The sequence below is a fragment of the Triturus cristatus genome, chromosome 3_1, assembly GCF_964204655.1.
Source record: "Triturus cristatus chromosome 3_1, aTriCri1.1, whole genome shotgun sequence".
NCBI lineage: Eukaryota > Metazoa > Chordata > Amphibia > Caudata > Salamandridae > Triturus > Triturus cristatus.
The window spans coordinates 219,163,597-219,189,877 of NC_140583.1; positions in this window are offsets into that span (position 1 = coordinate 219,163,597).

The window sequence follows — 26,281 nt, forward strand, 5'->3', positions numbered from 1 at the left end:
CGCAGACTGAAGATGTTAATAAAAATTCCCCAGGCCCAAGATGGGGCATGTTTAAACAGCACACTGGAGTGAATTTGGTTTGTTTGTGTACCTGCCGTCCAATCCAAATTCTCCACTGGTGGCAAGGAGACCTGGTCACACTCCTCCTGTGCTTGACACTATCTGCTATTTCCATGGTCCACCGATGCCTGCAGTGGTGCCCACGGGGCTGCAAATCTGGAGTTGACAACTTTGTCCAGCTGGCTGACAGCCTTCTGCATCTCGAGAAAGTGCTAGTGCCTGCACTCGCTCTCACGTGTCCTGTCCTCTGCCCACCCAAGCGGCCTCATTGCACCACAACAAAACAATGGCACAGCCATACCATATGGCGAAGAGGCGGTAGACAATGGCTTCCTCACAGGCCTCTCCTTCAATGGTGGCGGCCTGTCAAAGCACACCTCCTGCCGGCCCCCACATTCAGATCAGTGGCAACGCCTAACATGTGCAGCTAGGCCTGAAGGGGTGGCATTTGCTAGCTCCTGTCCAGGCATACAGAGCAACCACAGCCTCATCCGCTTGCAAGGGCACATGTACTACCAAACCCAGGCCACATCCACTACTTGACCATCTAACCTTGCCAGCATGCAGCACAGGCAGTACCACCAAGCCAAGATGCCCATCTGCATGGGCACCCATGCCTAGGCACCAATTGACTGAACTATCCATCCCGCCACCACTATATGCATTTGCATTGGCTACACTGCCCAAATGGCATCCAACCTGTCACTGGAGCATTTTGCAGTCACTGTGATGCAGATCGGCACATGTAAATTCTCCCTACTTCCACGGACAGAGTAAATCTACAGTCGCACGCACATACACTCATCATACGCTAGGGCCCATCACTCTGAAATTCATACTATTACTCTATCCACACTGAATAGGAGAGAAACCTAAACCAATCTGCATCTAAAACGAGGTCAATACGACCATAAAGATATTGCCTTGAGTCATGATTTTAAACATAAGAAAAACATTGGAAACTCAATAAATGACAAAGAAATAACCACCCGACACTGGAATTCAAACAAATGGTTGTTTATCTAAAATAGTTCAAATGAAAGTCAATCAATAGCAAGATCATTATTCTCATAGTTACCTATTCTAGCTAAACGGGTCAGGACAGGTCTCTCAGTAAAGTCTCTCGAGCTGCCGTCCTCAGCATAGGTTCAGGAAGAAGTGGCCTCAAAATCCCGAATGCAATGACACAGACCCTCTATAGTCTAGTATATTTATAACAAAACTAGCGAAATAAAAGTTACAAACAAATTCTGAATGTCCGTTGAGCCGCTGAGCAGAGCGAGCAGGAAAGGATGTCACTTGGTAACATTTAGAAAACCTCCGCTCAGGAAAAATCACAAAAATAAAAACACGGAAGAAGGAAACTCGAGTTTGCAAGTGATACATTTATGAATGCTCTTCCTTGGTACCATAGCAGAGCCACCGCAGGTTTATCTTTGTCCATTGTGGCTTTATTCTTCTCCAAGGACAATTGGAAGCATGCCCAGAGCTGCTGTCCTCACAGAAACTTTTAATTCAGACAGAGGCTGTGGTCAGGTGACTTTCAACCATGTTCAGCAAGGCCTCTCGTCAAAATTCAATCACTCGAGCGCAGGCTGTAAATAGCAACCATCTTGGTTTAGGCCAAAACGGACCATCTTAATTTAAAGAAACACAAAACAACGTTACCACATCGTAATGATTATACAGTGTTAATCCCCACTAAAACCCTTATGTGAATGTAATTACCTAGCCGTCTGCAACACAAAGAAGCATTAGCACACGTTATTTTAAAAGCGCAAACTCGAAACAAATAGCACTTTTACGACACTTATTTAATCAAATTGCACACCAACTTAGTTCACGTATTATTAAGCAACATATATGCATTCCCACGTGTAGTTTCTCTCATTAGTAATGTTGGTTAATCTAGACTTTTAACAAAACTAATAATTAGTAATTATAAATTAGTAATTTTAATCATAACATATAAACAAAACTGGAGCTTAAAACTCAATAAATTTTCTACAGGAAACTCTGCTCCAGCAACTGGAACCCCGAAAACTAAGTGCCCAAATGGAAAGACTGGTTTATCTGCCTGGAGAAATAATTTGTTGCCCTTGACATCTCTTATGAGGGGAAAATATCTCTCCATTTACGTTTGTCTGTAGAGGACATACACAAGATCGCAAAGGGTATCGCAGAGGCAGGACCATTCCATATATTTGGCACCCTCAAAGACTCCATTACAGCCTACTACGAACCATTCGTAAATCCTGACTACGAGCGGCTCCTCCTCTGCCAGGCACGCCAACGTCCAGAGAAGTCTGTTGATGTTTGAGAATTGGTCAGGACCTGCACCCTGCCTGATGAAGACGACGAGATCTAGGCACAATTCATGAAGGGTTGTGTCCCATCCAAGCTCCGAGAGCAGATCCTTCAATCTCCCAACATGCCAGTGAAGGATATACTTGTAGAGGGTTGATTGAAATAGTTGTCCAAGGCCAGGGCATCACACATTGAAACGGTCTTACAACGATCTGTAAAAACCGGGTCAGTTAATACAATCCATAAAGATGCCCCAAACACCAAGCATAGCCCTAGCAAGACACCAACGACCACACATTCATGTTAGCAGTGTGGAGGTCCATAATTACACCCATGGAAATGCCCAGCGGCGGGAAAGAGATGCATGGCATGTGGCAAGCTAAATCATTTTGTGAATATGTGCCGCTGAAGACAGAAGTCAGTGAAACCTTGCCAGAAGCAGGTGCGAGCAGTCAACGCAGCACCAGAAGTCTCAGAAGTCATTGATATGAAGGATGATGACCATGAAACAGTGCACGTTATTCATGCAGTCAAACCAGGCTCAGAGAACCCCAGGTGCCACATCCAGCTGCCAGCTCTGACTCCAGTGGGCCCCAGTAATGGCCCTCATAAATATGGGGCAATCCATCAACCTGAAAAAGATGAATCACTGCCAACACCACCAGCTCTCCGACTAAATAAGGGTCCGCGTATTTGAAAAGATTTCTGGTGATGGTCACTTATTGTAGCCATTTAATACAGAACCTCACTGACCTTACTACACTGCTCTGAGAGCTCACCAAGAGCTAAAACCCATGGGTCTGGGGTGAATCTAAAGAGATAGCATTCCAGAAAACCAAATCAGCGCTGTCTGCGAAAAGCGCGCTTGCATACTTTGGCCCCCAGAGAACATCAGAACTGGAGGTAGATACCATTGCCACAGGGTTAGGAGCCGAGCTGCCACAATGCCAAGATGTAGGAGAATAGGCCCCAGTTGCATACTTAAGCCGTAATACTGGCTCCGACTGAAAAGAGGTAGTTGCAGATGGAGAAAGATGCCACTGTAGTGGACCCGGATGCTGCCATTTCCATTTGTACCTGTGTGGGCACCCTTTTATGGTCTACACCGACCATAAGCCACTGATTCCTCTCTTTAAAGGATCTGCTTCGAAATCCCCACTGTGAATCAAGAAATGGATATTGCAGTTCTAAGAGTATAATTTCAGTGTTGAGTACTGACTGGTTGCACACAAGCTGGCCGACATCCTCTCAAGACAATGGCGCAGAAGTGAACCTGAATACCAAGCAACCAGACTCACAGCCCCACTAGCCCCAGCGCTCACTTAGGAAGGCCCAATTGCCTGTGGCAAAATGTCACTGCCAACTTTGGCAGCCCCTCTAATGGCAAATATCCAAAAGCTGATATCTTCCTGTAGGACCTGGGGTCTCCAGGCCCTATGGGGCGGTAACGTGACACGAGCGGTCGGGCCACCAAAGGTCTGTGTGTAAAGCAACCATACAACACGCACCTCACATGGGACAAGGAACACACACTATAAGTGACGCCACACGGTAGGAGTTAAGTAAAGACTCAAGTTTATCCAAGCAGATCACGTTAGATGCAGTTCATGAGGTAGCAGTACATTTCATAAGCTGGTAATACCACAAATGACATTCATAACATATCAGTACTGCCGGAGGTACACGCGCGCTTCACTTCCCTGTAGCGCCTTAGGGGGGTGATTATGGCGCTATGCGCGCTAACTGGTGACGACCTCAGAACGGGGCATCTAGCATGGAGAGCTACTCGTAATAGATGTCATTTAGCATTTCATTATGGAACATGAATAACAGCGCGCTACTCGTGATCAATAGCATGTAGCACTTCAACATGGGCGTGAATAACAGCGCGCTACTCGTAATCAATAGCACGTAGTACTTCAATATGGAACATGAATAACAGAGCTCTACTCATAATCACTAACACGTAGCACTTCAATATGGCACATGAATAACAGAGCGCTACTCGCAATCACTAGCATGTAGCACTTCAATATGGCACAGGAATAACAGAGCGCTACTCGCAATCACTAGCATGGAGCACTTCAATATGGCACAGGAATAACAGAGCGCTACTCGTAATTATTGACATTGAGCACTTCAATCCGGCACAGGAATAACAGAGCGCTACTCCTAATTATGGACATTGAGCACTTCAATCCGGCACAGGAATAGTCAATGCGCCTCACGAAACTTTTAGCGGGGAGCGCCCGGGATGGGAGGAGCGAGTCTCTCGGCTCCGGTGCAGTTCGTAGGGCACCGCGCTTCAGAGCAGTCACGGGGGCACACGGAGAGGGTCCCTCGGCGGGGTCTCTCCGTCGCGATGGCAGGGGGGACCTCCCACGGAGAGGGTGTTAAATGGTAGCGGCAGTTTCAGTTGATAACCCTTCAAGTATTGCCCGGCGGTAATCGCCTCTCATACCATTCGATAATTTACCAATGAAAGAGGCAGGCGCCGGAGACTGGAAGGCAGGAAACAAAGTTTTATTCCGTCGGAGCAGAACACATCAGATCAGACAGCAAGGTATCGTCACGAGGTGCTCTAACTGCATCTCTGAGGCCTGGCCTCTTATACACAGGTTTATGACTTTATTGCAGGTTTTATTGTACATGGCACATTCTTGAGATTACTTTGATGTATAAAAGAACGTCTTCGGAATCCCCACTTCGAACTCGTTCCCACACATATCTACAGTGGAAGTCCCCACCCCATCTACAGTAGGAGATGGCTATCACGCAGCTGGACATTCCGCCAATTCCCGGGGGTGTGTGCAACCGGCCGGGTCTCAGGGGGTAGGGGCTTTGATCCACTGTAATCCCTTTGATGTGGGGTGTTTCCCTTACAGTAGGGGCAATAAACTGCATCCGCAGGGCTAGGTGATGGCCTGGGATCAGTTCGGACAATGGGGCGCAGAGGAAGGGGGTTATCAAAGAGATGCGTTACCATATATGGGATGTCGGTCAGGCGTAGGATGTGGTTCTATGGCAGGGTCGCGCAGAAGGAGAGGGTTTATGGCCCGTGTATGAGAGAGCGGGGGTGGCCGGCGCGCGGGGGATGCTTGCAGCGCCAGGGGAACGCGCTGGCGATCGACAATGAGCGGGGGAGAGAGTGGGGTGCCTAAAATGGCGGCCGTGCGTTCGCTGTGCGTGGCGCTGGGGAGAGGCAAGATGGCGCAGATAATGTTCAGTTACAAGCTAAATTTCCACAGTCCTCCCTTTTAACATATCTCGCCAGCTTGCCTGGCCGACATTTCACCTTCTTTAACCCTCCAGCTATAATATTGTTAATGTTTTCCATACATTCCTTAAAGATACAGAGTTTTTAGGGCAGGCAGGAGTAATCTGACACATTTTTACATAGTTACATACAGTTGATAAAGTAGGCGAGGAGGTAGTACATACAAAATTACATCAGCTGCGCCGCATGTCAGGCCCAGGGATAGGAGGAAGGGAGCTCGTTGGAGCACAAATAGGATACTGTAAAGCAAAAATGTTTCTGGCAAAACAAGGGATATTTCGTACATTACTTAAGGCCCAGACTTCGTGTGGAAAAAATAGTCAGTACAGTCGTGTGCATGGCTGGTGTTGTATGAATGTCATTATACAAAGTTAGATTTTCTTAACTTCTCAGTGTACAGTCGGAAGTGATTGATGCAACATCATGAAAACTCGATAGGAAGATGGTTAATATAAAAAGGTGGTTGGGAGAGGATTTTCAACTTAACATGGGTTCTTCTTTCCAGTGTCCTATTATAAAGAGCCATCACTGGTAAGCTCTTATTGTTGTTCTTCTTTTGTTGGCACTGTTGAGCACCGGCGGTGGAGCTAAGGTCCAGCTCAAATCCAATTTCTCACGTGGCAGGGTGTGACCATTCGCTGTTCTCCGATCACAGTCCTGTTCCCTAACACAGTTAATCATAGGTACTTTGAGACAGGGTACCCGCTTTTTTTTGTTCTTCTGTAGTTAGGTCAAATTCATAATCCGTATAAAAGAGGGAGAGAGAGAGAAGGGTGTGACGTGCTTCGGGATGCCGAGGGAAGAGGGGGTGGAGTGGGATCGGATCAAAAATGCGGACCAAGGGGAGCAGAATCTTCCAGCACTGGGCCCATCAATCGGGCCCGACGGGTTGGGACTTCAGGCACACTGGTCAGTGAGTAGGGGGCCTCGATGTAGCCCTTCGTTCTATCGCTTATCATCCTGATAATGGTGCCTCGTCTCACGCCCTTTTTGCTTCGTTGCTTCCCCCTTGGTCGATGCCATAGATGTTCCATGGTCTGCAGCCAGGCTGTGCGTCACGTCCAACCCCTCTCTTCCGATGGCCGCAGGTTATCTTTGAATGGGTACAAGAAACAAAAATCTTAGAGAGTTGGCAGGGAAGACATTTACATACTTCATCCTCTCTCCCAACCACCGAGTAGTTGCGGAAATGCTTTTATCGGTTGCTGTATGATCGATGTCTATTAACTCTGATGTTAGTGTGCGTGTTACTAATCTATTAATCATTGCTGTGGTGCAGGCTTCTGTGGGTGTCCCTGTCCATCGTCTGGCCTTCTAGGTGTCGATTCCTGCGCCCTAGAATCGTCGCAGGAAGCCTGACATCTGTCAACCTTCTGGTCTATTAAAAATTCGAACCGGCTTCTCCGGTAGATGCTCGTTCATTTCAACACAAGTTTTGTTAATACACATTTTCCTCCGAGGACTGCTAAGTTTATGGAAGAGTGCGAGGTGCTACTGTCATGGGTTCACGAGTATCCTATTTCGGGGAGGAACATAAGCTAAACATTATTCTTGCTGGAGACAATAGGTAACCCTTATCAGTTTAGGCGATGTATTTTTTAGAGAATAAGGTCATCAGCTGTTTCGTTCGAAATACTCTGAGACGGCTAGTATAGGGCTGGGGTTATTTTGGGAGAACGGGGTGCTTTAGACATTCTATTTCGGGGCAATTGGTCGGGGGTAATTCTAGGTGGTGGAGATGGTGTCTTCTAAAAACAAAAACCACTGACATATAGCCCCCGCGATGAGGGCCAGATTGGGAGACATCAGTCGTCTTACCTGTCCTTTCTTTCCCAGCCATTAAGCTCAACATTTGCAGAAAGGAGAGGTAGTAACGTGGTAAAGTATGGTCGTTTTGTTTCTGTCAATTTGTTCGAACACCACTGTGTTTCAGGCCAATTATACACTTATCGAAGAGGTATGTGTCGTTAATTTATTCAAAAAGAAAAAGGGCAAGAGAGCCTTTAGTGAGGGAGGGGAGAGAGAGAGAGAGAGAGAGAGAGAGAGAGAGAGAGAGAGAGAGAGAGAGAGAGAGAGGGATAGATGTGCATCAAGTAGGCTATTTGGCATACGTACGGTACAAAACGAGAGAGAGAGAGAGACATGGGTATGATAATAGGCCACTTGGTGCACACACAACATGGAGTAGCATGGGTCTGTTCTATGTAGGAAAACACAAGCGGGGAAAAGACATAAATTCGGTGATCACGTACACACAAATGCCGGATAGGGTGTGACAGTACATGCATCAAGCGCAGAGACTTAAGACGGAGACTCAGGGCTACGTTGAGTATGGGGACCTCTCCTTTCCTGTCCTCTTTCCTAAGCATGCTGCGTATTTTCAGTATTTTTGTAGTTTTTCTTGGGGGGGGTGTTGGACCTTTTACTCTCCTCCCTTTGATCGATGGACGAGCACTTCAATCATACGGTGACGCTCTCTTCAAGTGACCCAAGCATGGAATGCATACACAGTCATACCGTATAATCGTAGCACATACGCACAGTCATATCATACAGTTTTTCATGTTCCCAATGGTGGTCTGCACTTTACGCACTACCCCACAACGTTTGTCTATGTTTTTCCTGATATCGAACGCGGTGCGGTCCATGTCCACTCCATTCTTCAGTCGGAACTTCGTCGTGACCTATAGAGGGGAGAAAAGAGGGGAGGGGAGGTGCAGGATTCAAAGTACCTTAGCGCGCGTAGACACGAAAAAGTTTTACTTACCACGTACCAGGCTGGCCGCAGGAGTGGGTAATACCACAGACCTATTATTCTTTTTGTCCGAGGCAAAGATGCTCTATTTCATTCATCTCCTAAATTCGGGTTCCCTGGTCGCGCATGCCTTTCTCAATCGGTCGTGTATTATGGTGTAAGATATCATACCTTGCGTTCGGCCTACACCTTAAGCTACAGCTGACCATCGATTTGACAACTCTTGGAAAAGGACAGATGTGATGGGTACAAATTCCGTTAATCAAAAAGATTCAGGCAAATGGGGTCTGCATTATCTATATTCTTTTGCTTGGGAGTAACAATCATTTATTCAAAAGAAAAACCTTTGCCAATTTAGATGATTTGTCATGACATTGATTCCGTAATTCCTTTTTAGAAGCCCTTTATTTAAAACAATGTCAGTATACAAATACGGGCCTACAACCGTTACAGGCCGGCCACGGCGTGAGAGGCGTCGAGTATCATGAGCAACACTACTTCAGCATAAAATCGGTTCCCTCCCCGCCCCCCCCGACCATCATGTGTGGAGGCATCGCATACATATCTCTTTTTAACACAAATGCCACGTGACTGGAACGCCACAAGGAGTTGTAGGCCTCTCCTACATCGGCGCCATTTTGGGGCGAGGTCGGGCCAGTGTACAGTCTGAGTCTTTCCATAAATTAGCTGTTGGACCAGAATTCCTTTCGGTAGTTCGAGAACTTTCGTTAGTGTCAGCTTTGCGTCAGCATGGCGTCACCGCGATCTTGTAGCAATGCCGTGGTTCGTTCTTGGGGCGGGGCAGCAGGCGGGTTCTTCCGCCGACAGCTTGAATCAGTCTTTCTCACTGCACCAAGCAGAGGCAAGGTGGCTGCCGTCCGGTGCAAAGAATGATGGCGGCGGTTTGTCCTTACCGGAAGTCCGCGGGAGTCGAGTGCCAATGACTCCAGCAGATTCTGCAAAGCTGAGGGGAGCGTTTTGTCAAGGGTGGGGCCCACGCCCAAGCAGACAAGCTTTCGAGTCCAGAATTGTCTCACGGTGGGCTAGGCCTGGATCCGAAGAACCGACCGCCGGAGTCCAAAGGCAGCAGTAGCAGCAGCTCTTCGGTACAGTCACCAGAGAGGGGCCAGCAGCAGCAACGACAGCAGTTCGGATGGTATCGCCACCGGGGTTGGTCCAGTAGCAGCGACAGCAGCAGTTTGGATGGTATCGCCACCGGGGTTGGTCCAGTAGCAGCGACAGCAGCAGTTTGGATGGTATCGCCACCGGGGTGGGTCCCCGATTACTCGGCTGCGGGGGCCCACTCCTCGCGTCGGGCGCTAGTGGCAATCCTGGTGAACCCGTGCTTGGGTGGTTGTCCGGCGGTCGAGTGCAGGGGCGCCAACTCAGCCGAACGGCGAATGAAGTGGTTGGGGTGCCCTCATCTGCTGGTGAGCCTCCACCTGGGGAGGCGGGGGAAGCCCGTCCGCGTCGCTTCCCCCCGTCAGGGCACCCTTCGTTATTGAAGGAAGAAGAAGAAAATGGGAAGATCCGCACGGCGTGGCAGACTCCGCCTTGGCGCTGCCAGAGCTTCGGCGCTTCGTGCAGCCTCCGGCCTATTCGCACAGTCGTCCGCCACTGATGTAAATGGATTTTTGCATGGCTTTTATAGCCCAAAACCGACTAAAAGGACCGCCCAAAACAGGCCAATGTTGCAACTTCGAGGAAGGAGAGGCGAGGACGGAGTCACGTGGACGTGGACGTGGATGCTTTGGGATGCAGGTTGCAGCAGACCGTCATGTAAATAGTTGTTTAAAACGTGTTTTAACCTGTTTATCCTGTTGGTGTGTTTGTTATACCTATAAGTTATTAAAATGTTATAACTATACCACTTCGTTGGAGTGTTTGTACATATTTGCAATCTGGCGACGAGCACAAGGATGCTACTGCGTAATTAGGAAAAATAACATAGCCCAATTGTGCGCGATCTAGCCCTAGTTCGGTGACGTCGATGGTGGGTATCAGCAGGCTTCCGTTTGTGCAGGATTTGGTCATGCTTATTGGGCGGGGTGGGTAGTAGGGCAGACATGTTTAGGTAGCGAGAGCGATGGAGTCGGGCTACCTCGTGGCCGTCTCGACCGTGAGCTTGGCTCCTTCCCTTAGTTCCATATATCCCACAAAGGGTTATTTCCTAGCATTACTTTAGTTTTGTAGGGTCAAAAAGGATTCTACCAGTGGCCACTGACTCTCGGGGTGCTCCTTTGTATATTTTATGCCATAGCTTGCTATAAACTACGGCGATTAGTTTGTATTTTAGTGAACATGTCCTTATTAGGGGTGCCTTCCAGAGGAGCCGGATGGTCCACCTCTAATAAGCGGTCCGGGCAGAACCAACTACCAATCAGTGGGGAGAAGATAGGCATGACGGGTTTCAATGGGGACAAAAGTCAGCACTACCTATCTTTTCACTGCTTGCAAAGACTATACAGAATATCTCTATTCCTCGTTATTTGTAAGCAGAGAATACCTCCAGAGAACCAATATCGAACAACTAGTGTTCGGACAATCAATCAATCAATCAATGGGGAGATAAAGATAGGCACGACGGGTTACAACGGGGACAAAAGTCTGCGTTACCTACCCTTCACTATTTGCAAAGACTAGACAGAATATTTCTATTCTACGTTATTTGCAAACAGAGAATATCTCAGAGAGCACTATTCTTCAAAACAATCAATGTTCGGACAATCAATCAGTGGGGAGATAAAGATAGGCACGATGGGTTTCAACGGGGACAAAAGTCTGCGTTACCTACCCTTCACTATCTGCAAAGGGAGAGAGAGAGAGTATTTCTACTCCTCCCCGTTTGTAGACAGCGAATATCTCAAAGAGAACAATCAATGAGCAATACTAGTATTTCAAAACTTCAAACAATCAATCAATTATTTCGCAATTTGTCGTGTATCACGACCTTACCCGGACCGCGTGGACAGTTTCTCGTCTTCCGCCTCCAGCGCCCGATCGTCCTCTACTCTCCGTATTTGCCGCGGCACTCCTGATGGTTCCCAGTCAGGACCGTAGATCACTCGAGAGAGGTCTGCTCGGAACCAGTGAAGTTCGGATGATCGGCTGCCAGACGAGGGTCTATTGGGCAGGAGCTCTCCCGATCGTTGCAGTCGTTCACTCTGTCGTCAGGACCTCTCCCACTGGATCCACGTGTCTCTGATGGGCCCCACGCTTGGGACGCCAATTGTTAAATGGTAGCGGCAGTTTCAGTTGATAACCCTTCAAGTATTGCCCGGCGGTAATCGCCTCTCATACCATTCGATAATTTACCAATGAAAGAGGCAGGCGCCGGAGACTGGAAGGCAGGAAACAAAGTTTTATTCCGTCGGAGCAGAACACATCAGATCAGACAGCAAGGTATCGTCACGAGGTGCTCTAACTGCATCTCTGAGGCCTGGCCTCTTATACACAGGTTTATGACTTTATTGCAGGTTTTATTGTACATGGCACATTCTTGAGATTACTTTGATGTATAAAAGAACGTCTTCGGAATCCCCACTTCGAACTCGTTCCCACACATATCTACAGTGGAAGTCCCCACCCCATCTACAGTAGGAGATGGCTATCACGCAGCTGGACATTCCGACAATTCCCGGGGGTGTGTGCAACCGGCCGGGTCTCAGGGGGTAGGGGCTTTGATCCACTGTAATCCCTTTGATGTGGGGTGTTTCCCTTACAGTAGGGGCAATAAACTGCATCCGCAGGGCTAGGTGATGGCCTGGGATCAGTTCGGACAATGGGGCGCAGAGGAAGGGGGTTATCAAAGAGATGCGTGACCATATATGGGATGTCGGTCAGGCGTAGGATGTGGTTCCATGGCAGGGTCGCGCAGAAGGAGAGGGTTTATGGCCCGTGTATGAGAGAGCGGGGGTGGCCGGCGCGCGGGGGATGCTTGCAGCGCCAGGGGAACGCGCTGGCGATCGACAATGAGCGGGGGAGAGAGTGGGGTGCCTAAAATGGCGGCCGTGCGTTCGCTGTGCGTGGCCCTGGGGAGAGGCAAGATGGCGCAGATAATGTTCAGTTACAAGCTAAATTTCCACAAGGGGACCCGGGCTGGGGGTGCGGTGCGGTTCCCAACCAGTAGGGGGCACACCAGGGGCAATCCCAGCCTCCGGGCTTACCTCGTTCTCGGCGTCAGACGGCGTCCGCTCCAGCGACAATGGGGAACTCGGCCCCAGGCCTCGCGCACCTTCTCACACAGCTGCGACGGCAGCGGCGGGGCCCCGGGCTTCTCACGGGCCTCGCGACTCTGCAGGGCACTTCTTCCGGCCTCCGGGCCGCGGCGGTGAGCGCGCTGGCTTCCACGTCACAGGTGGGGCTCAAGTTAAGGATGGGGGTTCCGCGCTCAGCGGAGCACGCTGCCGGGGGTCCCAGGCCAGGTCAGGGAGCGCAGGGGTCACAGCGCTAATACCTGGTCGATCCCCGGTGGCTCTTCAATCTGCTTTGCACACGGCTTCAGGGGTCAGTCTGGACACGCAGTCTCAGTGCTTGGCATATAAGTTTTAGAGTTCAATCTGGACACGCAGTCTCAGTGCTTGGCATATAAGTTTGAGAGTTCAATCTGGACACGCAGTCTCAGTGCTTGGCATATAAGTCTCTGTTCTCAGATGTTAGATGAAGTCTTGTTGGCGCAGATGTATCTGGCGCCCTTAAAGGGGTTCTGTTACAGGGGGGTAGGGATGGAGAAGGCGACTAGGTCCTTCCTAGTCAGGCTGGGCAGAGGTTCTCTGGGTCCTCCTACTGCTGGGCAAGATCAGTGGGTTTCACAGGGTCCCTCACTCACTTAAGAGGCAGCACCTAAATCCTGTCACTCTCAGAGGCATAAGTCCCTGGCTAGGCCCTACCGCCTACACTCCTGGTGGATTCTTCCAGCTCTGCTTCACCCCAATGGCCAACTCAACTCAAAAAGTTCCCTCCCTCACTTAAGTAGCTCTAGGTCAGGTGACCTCTGGCCAAGGCGGCAAAAGAAAAACCACACCTCCTTTCTAGAAGGTTCCAGCACATCCCAGGAGCTTCCCCACTCTACCTATGGGACAAAAAGGCGGGCTGGAGTCGCAACATTGTTGTGGGGTTCCAGCCAGCTCCTGGCAGCTAGGGTGCTACTATGAAAGACCACTCTGCAGTAGCAGGGGCTGTGGCAGCCATCTTGGGAGAAGGGAGCACCTGCACCTTAACACTGAGTGGCAATGAAAAGGAGCCCGGAGACCTAGTCCAACATAAAAATGAGGGTGGAAAAAATGAGGCACGATACAAAAATAGAAGGGGAGACCACCCTAGGGCTGACAGGTCCAACATGCGTCCCCCCCAGCCGAAAGAGGGGAGAGCTACCCAACCTCTAGGGAGTTCTCATCACTAAGGCGGAAAAACCTGGAGAGACCGTCAGCATTGGCGTGGTCAACTCTGGGCCAATGTTCCACCCGAAAGTCCATCCCCTGTAGGGAAATGGACCACCTCAACAACTTGGGGTTTTCGCCTCTCATCTGCATGAGCCAGCGAAGGGGCCGGTGGTCGGTCTGAATAAGGAAGTGAGTTCCAAAGAGATATGGCCTCAACTTCTTCAGTGCCCAGACCACCGCGAAGGCTTCTCTCTCAATGGTGCTCCATCGCCGTTCCCGAGGGAGGAGTCTTCTGGATATGAAGGCCACTGGTTGATCTTGGCCCTCGGCATTGAGTTGTGAGAGCACCGCACCTATGCCGTGCTCTGAGGCATCTGTCTGTACAATAAATTCCTTGCTGAAATCTGGTGTTGCTAGTACTGGACCGGTACACATCGCATGTTTCAGCGTGTCAAAGGCCTCTTGGCATGCAGCTGTCCATATGACCTTGCGAGGTTGCTTCTTTGAGGTCAATTCCGTCAAGGGGGCTACGATGGTACCATATCCCTTGACGAACCGGCGGTAATACCCAGTGAGGCCGAGGAAAGCTCGGACCTCTGTTTGGGTCTTGGGGGGCTCCCAAGCCAAGATGGTCTCTATTTTGGCCTGGAGGGGTTGCACCTTACCTCCGCCCACCAGGTGTCCCAGGTACACGACAGATCCCTGTCCAATCTGGCACTTGCTGGCTTTAATTGTTAAGCCAGCGCGTTGCAGCGCCTGCAATACCTCCTGGAGGTGTTGCAGATGGTCCTCCCAGGTGCCACTGAAGACAGCTATGTCATCCAGGTAGGCCGCTGAGAAGGACTCCAGGCCAGATAGTACCTGATTCACTAACCGCTGGAATGTGGCCGGAGCATTTTTAAGCCCAAAGGGCATCACTCGAAACTGGTAGTGGCCCTCGGGGGTGGAGAACGCTGTCTTCTCCCTTGCTCCATCGGCCATGGCAATCTGCCAATATCCGGATGTCATATCAATGGTGCTGAGGTACCGGGCTGCTCCCAGCCGGTCCACCAGCTCGTCTGCACGTGGGATGGGGTGAGCATCTGTCTTCGTGACAGAGTTCAACCCCTGGTAGTCCACACAGAACCGAAGCTCCGGTGTCGTACCCGGTGGGGCCACTTTCGGCACCAACACTACTGGACTAGCCGACGGGCTGCTGGAAGGTTCTATCACCCCCAGCTCCAGCATCTTGGCCACCTCACGCTGGATGCTATCCTTCACTTGGTCAGAGAGCCGTTCGTAAGACTTGTTCTTCACCGGGGGGCTGTCCCCTGTGTCCACATCATGGGTACACAAATGAGTGATTCCAGGCGTGAGGGAGAACAACGAGGCGAACTGTCCCAGGACAAGGCGACAGTCCCTCTGTTGCTCTGGGGTTAAGGATGGGGAGAGGACTACACCTTCCACCGAACCATCCTTCTCTTGTACCGCTAGAAGGTCAGGAAGAGCCTCACTCTCCTCCTCTTCGCTCCCATCCGTCACCATAAGGAGAGCAAGCTCTGATCGCTCATGGTGCGGCTTCAGGCGGTTGACGTGGAGCACCCGGAGGGGCTGACGGGGGGTTTTCACATCTACAACGTACGTGGTCTGGCCTCGCCGCTCCACAATGTCGAACGGGCCAGTCCACCGGTGCTGGAGGGCACAAAGCTCCCCAGGTTCCATAACCCACACCTTCTGTCCAACGTCTAACTCGACCGTTTGAGCGTTGCGGTCATACCACTCCTTCATCACGGTCTGGCTAGCCTCCAGGTTCTCCGTGGCTGCCTTCCACAGCTTGGCCATCTGGCTGCGGAACGCCAGCATGTAGCTGACAATGTCACGGGGAAGCTTCTGTGAAGTCTTCTCCCACCCCTCTTTCACTAAACTGAGGGGACCCCTAACGGGATGGCCATAGAGCAATTCAAACGGGCTGAACCCGACTCCCTTCTGCGGTACCTCCCGATAGGAGAATAACAAGCAGGGGAGGAGGACGTCCCATTTACGCCTCAAGCCCTCTGGAAGGCTTCGGATCATCCCCTTCAATGTCTTATTGAAGCGCTCTACAAGTCCGTTAGTATGGGGATGGTAAGGAGTGGAGAACCGGTAGGTCACCCCACACTCCTTCCACATGGCCTGCATGTAGGCCGACATAAAATTGGTGCCCCTGTCCGACACCACGACCTTGGGGAATCCCACTCGGGTAAAAATCCCCAACAGTGCCCGCGCCACCACCAGTGCAGTGATGGTCCTCAGAGGAATAGCCTCTGGGTACCTTGTGGCGTGGATCACCAAAACCAAGATGAACCGGTGTCCCGCTGCGGTCGGAGGGTCCAATGGCCCAAAAATATCGATACCGACCCTCTCAAAACGGGGTCCCGACCACGGGGAGCGGTTCCAACGGGACCTTCAACTTCGTCCCAGTCTTACCACTAGCCTGACAAGACTTGCAGGTCTTGCAAAAGGTGTCTGATGCAATCCTCTTCCTGGGCCAATAAAAATGGGGGACCAACCGTGCAAAGGTTTTGTCCTGACCCAGGTGTCCGGCTAAGGGTATCTCGTGCGCTAACTCCAGCAGAAAGGCCCGGTAACATTGGGGGACCACTATGGCCCTCGAAGATCCATGTACCGGCACCCTGGGCTCACTGTATAGGAGACCATCCTCCCAATACACGTGATAACCTCCCAGTTCCTGACTGGCCACTTGGGCTTCGGCCTGCCGCCGCATGCCTTCAAGCGTGGGGCACGCCCTTTGTGCCTGACAAAATTCTTCCCGGGTAGGCCCTCCTTCCACATGCCAGTCAGCAAGGGTCGGCAAGTCCTCCACAGGAACGACATCTACCTCCGCGGACTCCGGGGGCACCTCTGCGGCCTCCCCATCCACCTCACGGGGCATGTCCTCTACCACCTTCTTCTTTCCATGTTTGGCTTTGGGTTGGGCCATGATTCCAGGCTCCAACCCAGGGTGAGTTCCATGCCGGGCAACCATGGACCGCGTGCTGACGCAAGTCCACCCTGGTAATCCCAGCATTTCGGTGTGAGCGTGAAACTCGACCTCTTTCCACTTGGTGTGCTCCAGGTCGTTCCCTAGCAAACACCCCACAGGCAAGGCAGGGCTCACAGCAACTCTCAGCAGGCCTCTGACTCCTCCCCACTCAAATGGAACACGAGCCATTGGATAGTGACTCCTACTGCCGTCAGCCAATACGGCCGGATGGAACTCCTCGGGGACTACTTGGTCTGGGGACACCAGCCGCCGCACGACAGTGGTCATGCTGGCCCCTGTGTCCCTCAGAGCTTCCACCTCCTCCCCATTAATTCTCACCCTCTGCTGATATTTAGCAGTGTTCGGGGGCAGGGACACTACGGGGACCACCTCTCTATCCCCGAGTGAAACCAGCGTCAGGCCTGTCCACTCCCCTTCCCTATCTAAGGGCAGCTCCACCCCAAGCGCTATACTACTCACCCCGGGACTTTTCCCGCCCGTTGGGGCTGGTGGTCGCTTGCGACACTTGGGATCTCCCCTGCAGTGTCCAATCTCCCCACACTCGTAGCACCGCACAATCCTAGGCTGCTGACTCCTGTCAGGGTAAGTGGGTCTTGTGGAATTGGACGGGGGTGGGGTTACTACTCCCTTCCCAAACTTATTTTGGGGACCTTTCGAGAACTCCACCTTTTTATCTCCCCCCTCTTTCTTCTGGGGGAAACCCTGTCCGCCCTTCGAGCCATCTCCCCCGGGGCCCTTGTGAGACCCCGGGGTGCTCACCCAAATATCTGCCTCCTCCGCAAGCTCACGGGGATCCATCAACTTGCGGTCCACCAGATGTTGGCGCAGCTCCGGAAAGCTCTTATCCAAGAGGTGCTCCCTTAAAAAAGATCGTACAACCCTTGGTAGTCCTGCACCTCGCTGCCACGCACCCAACCATCTAGTGCCTTCCTCGCATAATCAAAAAAATCTACCCATGTCTGGGTGGACAGCTTATGGCTGCCACAAAACTTTTGCCTGTACCTCTCGGGGTTGAGACCAAACTTTTTTAACAGGGCCTCCTTCATGGGGGCATACCTTACCTGATCCGCCTTGGCCAAATATAGCAGGGTGTCCCTAACATTGGGAGGTATATACCGGTATAAACCACCTCCCCAATTACTCTTGGGTACCCCATGGGCCGTCAAGGCTACCTCGTATGCCTCCAACCATTTCATGATGTCGTCCCCCACTGTGTAATTGGCAATTACCTCTTTAGGTAGGTAGAACTTTGATTCTTGAGGTTCCTTAGGTATGCTGCCACCATTGTCCTTATTGGACGCGTTCAATTGGAGGGCGCGTAACTCCAGCTCTTTTAGCTGAAGCTCGTGCGCAACTTCTTCTCCTCCATTGCCCATCTCTTGTTTTCCCTTTCCTGTTCCAATTTCGCTAGCTCCCATTTTAACTGCCTCTCTTCCCTTCTGTCCTCATACTCCTTTGGAGACGCGCTCCTACTAGACCCTGTCCTACTACTGGCCCCAGAACGTCTCCCTGGGGGCACATTTTCCGACATATCTACATTCAAGATGTCTAGCACTTCCTGGGCGCTCTCCTCCTGAGGTGCATCTGGCGCCTCCTGTCCCTCATCCTCGTTCCCTTCTGGGTGGGCCTCTACCCATGCCCTAATGGCGGTGCGGAGTTCCGGTCCTTTGGCCCTCCGTACCCCAGGCACCCCCATCCCCTGCCCGAACTCCCTCAGTTGCTTCACCGAGTACCCCTCGAGGTCAGCTAACCGAAATTCCATTCTGGCAGGTGGAGACCTAGACACTAAGGAGAAAAATTCCTATGGGATAGGCAACAGTTCTCTGCTAACCAGGCTCCTTGCACTCTCAACCTGGACAGTGGAAATAACAATGCAGCAATCAATAGTTTTCAAGCTCTGGAACAAATAGGCGTTTAATTGTGGCGCCCTTCGCCTCACGGAAGGGTGCTGTATGGTCACAGGTCCTAAGGATCCCACCGCTGCCACCAATGTAGGACCTGGGGTCTCCAGGCCCTATGGGGCGGTAACGTGACACGAGCGGTCGGGCCACCAAAGGTCTGTGTGTAAAGCAACCCATACAACACGCACCTCACATGGGACAAGGAACACACACAATAAGTGACGCCACACGGTAGGAGTTAAGTAAAGACTCAAGTTTATCCAAGCAGATCACGTTAGATGCAGTTCATGAGGTAGCAGTACATTTCATAAGCTGGTAATACCACAAATGACATTCATAACATATCAGTACTGCCGGAGGTACACGCGCGCTTCACTTCCCTGTAGCGCCTGAGGGGGGTGATTATGGCGCTATGCGCGCTAACTGGTGACGACCTCAGAACGGGGCATCTAGCATAGAGAGCTACTCGTAATAGATGTCATTTAGCATTTCATTATGGAACATGAATAACAGCGCGCTACTCGTGATCAATAGCATGTAGCACTTCAACATGGGCGTGAATAACAGCGCGCTACTCGTAATCAATAGCACGTAGTACTTCAATATGGAACATGAATAACAGAGCGCTACTCGTAATCACTAACACGTAGCACTTCAATATGCCACATGAATAACAGAGCGCTACTCGCAATCACTAGCATGTAGCACTTCAATATGGCACAGGAATAACAGAGCGCTACTCGCAATCACTAGCATTTAGCACTTCAATATGGCACAGGAATAACAGAGCGCTACTCGTAATTATTGACATTGAGCACTTCAATCCGGCACAGGAATAACAGAGCGCTACTCGTAATTATGGACATTGAGCACTTCAATCCGGCACAGGAATAGTCAATGCGCCTCACGAAACTTTTAGCGGGGAGCGCCCGGGACGGGAGGAGCGAGTCTCTCGGCTCCGGTGCAGTTCGTAGGGCACCGCGCTTCAGAGCAGTCACGGGGGCACACGGAGAGGATCCCTCGGCGGGGTCTCTCCATCGCGATGGCAGGGGGGACCTCCCACGGAGAGGGGACCCGGGCTGGGGGTGCGGTGCGGTTCCCAACCAGTAGGGGGCGCACCAGGGGCAATCCCAGCCTCCGGGCTTACCTCGTTCTCGGCGTCAGACGGCGTCCGCTCCAGCGACGATGGGGAACTCGGCCCCAGGCCTCGCGCACCTTCTCACACAGCTGCGACGGCAGCGGAGGGGCCCCGGGCTTCTCACGGGCCTCGCGACTCTGCAGGGCACTTCTTACGGCCTCCGGGCCGCGGCGGTGAGCGCGCTGGCTTCCACGTCACAGGGGGGGGCTCAAGTTAAGGATGGGGGTTCCGCGCTCAGCGGAGCACGCTGCCGGGGGTCCCATGCCAGGTCAGGGAGCGCAGGGGTCACAGCGCTAATACCTGGTCGATCCCCGGTGGCTCTTCAATCTGCCTTGCATACGGCTTCAGGGGTCAGTCTGGACACGCAGTCTCAGTGCTTGGCATATAAGTTTTAGAGTTCAATCTGGACACGCAGTCTCAGTGCTTGGCATATAAGTTTGAGAGTTCAATCTGGACACGCAGTCTCAGTGCTTGGCATATAAGTCTCTGTTCTCAGATGTTAGATGAAGTCTTGTTGGCGCAGATGTTTCTGGCGCCCTTAAAGGGGTTCTGTTACAGGGGGGTAGGGATGGAGAAGGCGACTAGGTCCTTCCTAGTCAGGCTGGGCAGAGGTTCTCTGGGTCCTCCTACTGCTGGGCAAGATCAGTGGGTTTCACAGGGTCCCTCACTCACTTAAGAGGCAGCACCTAAATCCTGTCACTCTCAGAGGCATAAGTCCCTGGCTAGGCCCTACCGCCTACACTCCTGGTGGATTCTTCCAGCTCTGCTTCACCCCAATGGCCAACTCAACTCAACTCAACTCAAAAAGTTCCCTCCCTCACTTAAGTAGCCCTAGGTCAGGTGACCTCTGGCCAAGGCGGCAAAAGAAAAACCACACCTCCCTTCTAGAAGGTTCCAGCACATTCCAGGAGCTTCCCCACTCTACCTATGGGACAAAAAGGCGGGCTGGAGTCGCAACATTGTTGTGGGGTTCCAGCCAGCTCCTGGCAGCTAGGGTGCTACTATGAAAGACCACTCTGCAGTAGCAGGGGCCTGTGGCAGCCATCTTGGGAGAATGGAGCACCTGCACCTTAACACTGAGTGGCAATGAAAAGGCGCCCGGAGACCTAGTCCAACATAAAAATGAGGGTGGAAAAAATGAGGCACGATACAAAAATAGAAGGGGAGACCACCCTAGGGCTGACAGGTCCAACACTTCCACATCCACAGGGGATGTTATTCCAAAGATGCAGAAGATCATGGTGGCGCATATATTAATAGTCGAAATCCTGACTGATAATGGACCTCCATTCAACAGCACTGGAGTGGAGAAGTACCTCCAGTCCAGGAACACGTGACACCAACGCATCATTCTATGTTGGCCCCAAGCCAATGTGGAGGCAGACCAGTTTGTGAGGACCCTAAAGAAAGTGTTACACATAGCAGAGGCAGAAGCAAAGGCATAGAGAATGCGATATACATGTTTCTGCAAGAGTAAAAAGCTACGCCACTCTCTATCACCGGCAAGGGGTGAACAGTCACAGACACTATTCCCCATCTTTGTCAGTCGGTTCAGTCATGAGCCACAGCAACAGTTATTCAGCCAGAAGCAACCCTATAATGACTATGCCAGTAGAAGGCAGCGAGTCTGGCACAGATTGTATGAGTTAGGGGACAAAGTCCTAATCAAATACCCACACCCTGGAAGAAAATTCCAGCTGCCTTTCAGGCCCCCACTGTGGTAAAGGGAGCCAAGGAGACAGCTCAACAAGGAAGAGGCAGTGCCTCAAGGAATATATCACACATCAAGAGATTTCTAACAGAAGAACATCCTGAGGAAGGGGGGCAAGGCAGAGTATTTAGAAAAAGAAGAGGATGAAGATAGTTTTGCAAGCCGCCTACCCCAAGAGGACCCCAGTCACTGTTACATGAAGAAGATCGAGGCTGAGACTGTCACACCTCTAGTGCAAAGGGGACAGCCCCAGAGATACCTTTTGAGAATCAACCCAGCGCCATCACAAACATACAAAGACTTTGTGCCAGAATGAGTGAGCAGAAGATGTTTTGGTTCTTAGGAAAGGACAGTCTAGAACAGCCGGATGGTGAACTGTGTGGTACCTGCCTGTCTAAAGCACAATGTGATATGTGAAGTATATTTGATGTGTTTTCCTATGTTTTTCATCTTTGCTTTTCCTGCACGTCTGAAGTTTGATGTGATAGGTGACAAATATTTGTTTTCCTGTGTTTTTTTTCTTTGGTATCCCTGCTGGGGACAAGGGTTGTGTTTTGATATGTTTTAGTTTTTGTTAAGTAAAGGAGGAATATAGATTTGGGAGGTGTGAGTCTTGGGGTGGGGGGTGGTGGAGGTTTCCACAGACAAGAGATGAAAACCTATTGCGATATCTGCTTGTGATATACAGGTAACAGCCTATGACTCTGAGAAGTGGGGGGATGTGTGGTCTTATTATTTGTCTTTGAAATCGGCAATAAAAAGATTTATTAAAAAAAATAAAAAAAGTACTTTGGGAAAGCTTTTGTAAATTGATATTTGCAATAATATCCATCCTACCAATAAGTCACGATGTCAGAAATCCCCTATTAATGATGTAATCTAACTCATATTTATTGCATTTACCCCAAAAGAAACTGAAGTAACTGCATGGAAAACGTTTACAGAGAGCACAATACTAACATAATAACCAACTAACCACTTCATTTTAACCACTAACCATCGGTTCTGGAGTAGCATGCTACAATTGTAAAATGTTTCAATGGTTTGTCAGAGGTATATACATGCAAATACAATACCACCTGCAATACTCCCATCAATCCCACCACCAATGCCAAATATACCACCACCACATTACACGAAGACCACAACAATTCGACTAATACTACTACCAATAAGACCAAAACCAACACCAATAATCCATTACCAATACCAACATCAATGCCAATATTACCACTATCACACTCCACCAAGACCTTAACAATATGACAAATACCACCAGCAAGAAAACCACAGCCAAAAACACCACCAGCACACTCCAGCAAGGCCACAAAATATGACTAATACCACCACCAATAAGAGGGCAGCTACTAGACTTACCAATACGCCTCACATTCACATATCCCTCTCAGACCCTTGTGTGAATAGATACATAATGAGAAACTTAGTTGTTGGTTGAGGGGGGTGAAACTCCACTCAAGCAACAGCCACAATCCTTGTCAGGATGAACCACAAAAAGTCACTAAATTAACCTATGCTTAACTTTCTGGTAGGTTGGCACAAAAGCAGTAAGGCTTAGCCTAGAGGCAACGTTTCAAGTATTTTTCCAGCATGTAAACAGTAATAAATTGAACACAACACAAGAAAAGTACCACAACAATTTAAAAAAAGAGGAAAATGTAATAAAACATTTGAGACCAAAATGATAAAAATCCAATTAGTAGAATTGGAACTATGCAATTTTAAAGGTTTAGATAAAAGTAGCACCAGAAGGCGCAAATCGTCAACTACAGTTATCTGGGCATGCTGGATTGGGACAGAGTCACAAGTTCAGGCTGAATCCGATGGGGTGCTAGCTGAGCACCATACTGAGGTTGACTCACTGATGGTTGTACCTTATGTCCATAGTGCGTGGTCGGCACAGCGCTGCTTTACAATATGGTGTCGGTTCCAACAAGGCTGTGCGGTGAGGGCATAGCGGGACTTTCCGCCGCTCTGCATTGGTTCCCAGGAGCTGTGTGGCGAGGCTTTGCAGGGCATTCATGAATCTGTGTGGGTTACGATGAAGCTGGCAGCTGTGCAGTGATGCTTTGCGGGTCTTTGTATTGCTCAGCTTTGCAGGGTTTCGCATCACTTCACATTGCTTCACATTGTCTTTGATGGAGACCACAGCTGGGCTGGCAGAGCACCTTTATCCACCCTTCCAAGGGTACAGGGCTAGGGAGGCACTACTAGAGCGAGTTAGGGCTGACAGCAGGAAGAGTTTAGGTGCAGGGATCAAGATGGTTGGAGCCTTTTCTATCCCTGATCAGCAGGCCAGCCAAGTAGCAGTTGGAGTTACTCTGGTGGACCTGGGTTCAAGCTGCAAGTTCTTCTTACTCAGGTAGCAGGTTAGTAGAGAAGCAGGGTAGCAGAGCAGTCCTTTTGCAGCAGAGAAGTTCTTCTTCTGAGTCATCCACAGGTCAAGAAGTGATCTGAAGAGTGGGTCGGAGTGTCCCCTTTTTATACCTGGTGCTGACTTTTAAGTGCGAGAAGCTTCTGAAGTTTCCCCCTAGAGTGGTGTTGGAATTTCCTGTCTCAGTACCCTGCTCCCAGTTGGTCTTGGGTAACAATAGACTAGTATGAAATCCTTTGTGTGTGAGCTGTGCCACTGCCTTTGAAGTACAAGTATGGTAGGGGACAGCTCCGCTCACATCAAGTCAAAGATAGCTCATCTTGCCAATGCCCAGACCCTCTATTGTCAAACTGTCTGGGAGGAATACACAAAGGCCCACTACTGCTTGTCTTGTGACACAGGAACAGGCTTCAGGAACCAAGTGATTAGTGCACATAAATACCAACTTTCTTATAGTGAGCAAAACGACTATGGGGGGTGATACCCCAAAAAACCAGTCCCAAGAAGCATGTTTCCGGTCCAGGGAGGACCTGGACTTGCAGTTCGGGCTGGACTGTTTCCATGGGGAGCAGGGAACAGACTGATTTGCATATGCCTGGGTCCAAACTGGAATGGCATGGTGAGCAAAAGGCATTGGATTTAGGTCCATATCTCTGTACTGGGGTGTATGCTTGACATTGTTCAGCATTCCGTCCATCAATTTTTCTTTTTGCATTTGTCACTCAGAGTAGAACGGGATGCCCAGATGTGGGTCCCATGCTCAGCATGCCACTGGAGTCAAGCTAGCCTGGCTGATGAGGGACAATACTACAAACCGGTCACAGGATGCTTGTTTCAGGTCCAGAGAGGACCCAGGCTGGCAGTTCGGGCTGGACTGTTCCCATGGGAAGCAGGGTCAAGACTGATTTGCATATGGCTGGGTTCAAACTGGAATAGCATGGTGAGCATAAAAACAATGGATTTAGGCCCAGATCTCTGTAGTAGAAGTGAATGCTTTACATTGTTACGCATTACGTCCAACAATTGTTCTTTTTGCAATAAGTGGCATTTTTAGAATTGTGATCTACAATCCCACTTTCTCATTAACGAGGATTTTAAACTACACTTCCTCGGACACCAAACTTTACCTTCCTACCTGCTCCCAGTCAAAAGTTACCATGTACTAAATTTCATAAAGTAGCCCTTTGTTATCCTATGGGAGAGGTAGGCCCCACAGTAATGAACAATTAATGTAGGACTTTTTTTTACTACCAGGACATATAAAACATACATGTCCAACTTCAAATTGCAATGCAGCCTGCCCTATGGGCTGTTTATGGCCTTCCTTATGGGGCCATATGTATTAAAAGGGAGGTTTAGGCTTGGCAGAGGAGGCATCTTGCCAAGTCAAGTTGGCAGTTTCCTGCTGCTAGTCGGCTGTCGTGGCAGGCCTGAGACATGTTGTACAGGGTAGCTACTTGTGTGGGTGGCACAATAAGTGCTGCAGCCCCACCAGTAGCATTTAATTTACAGACCCTGGGTATCTGGTCTCACTTTTTTAGGGACTTATAAGTAAATTAAATATCCCAATCAGGTGTAAGCCAGTTTGACAATTTTTTAGGGAGTGAGCACAAGCATGTTAACACTGGTTGACAGTGGTAAAGTCCTAAGATCAACAAACAAATTTAGAGAAAAATAGAAGCGTGAAGCAAAACAAAAAGTTTGGTGGTGACCCTGCAGAGAGGACCTACAGGACCTCTAAAGACCTTAGTGGAGTCTAACATGACCATGTTCCAGTCAAAAGCCAGGGGAGACCTTGATGGGCTACCCTGCTAATCCGCTAGAACATAGACAATGGCCCTCTACTGCAGAAGCATTGGCCATTTTTATGCCCTTATGAACTCATTTGGACCCCTCTTTCTACACTCTCCAGAGCCAATTGACTGACCCATGGGTAACCATCCTCCTCATCTATGGTACCCATCTGTGAAACACATAACTTTATCTTGCTCATAGATCCACCCCAGTAGGCAGACAGTACCACAAATGGCCAAAAAATTGACGTGGCCCATTCCACTCCTTGAATCAGACCTCTTTCCCCAACCCTACACATATTCTGCCCCGAAGGACAGCAACCAACAGAGACCACTGACAACCATCAGTGTCAAAATCCAGGGCCTAGACTAGCCAGGGTTCTCTGACTTTTGAAGTTTATCAGAGCGGGAGGCAACAGCCCCAAGTGTTAGGTACCTTTCTTCCACTCTCCTTCCCACCAACCCAGGGGTGGTATCCTGAGACTGGCCACTCAGCCCAGGGTCTGTATCCTGAGGCTGAACAGAAGTTAGAGATTTGCCTTTC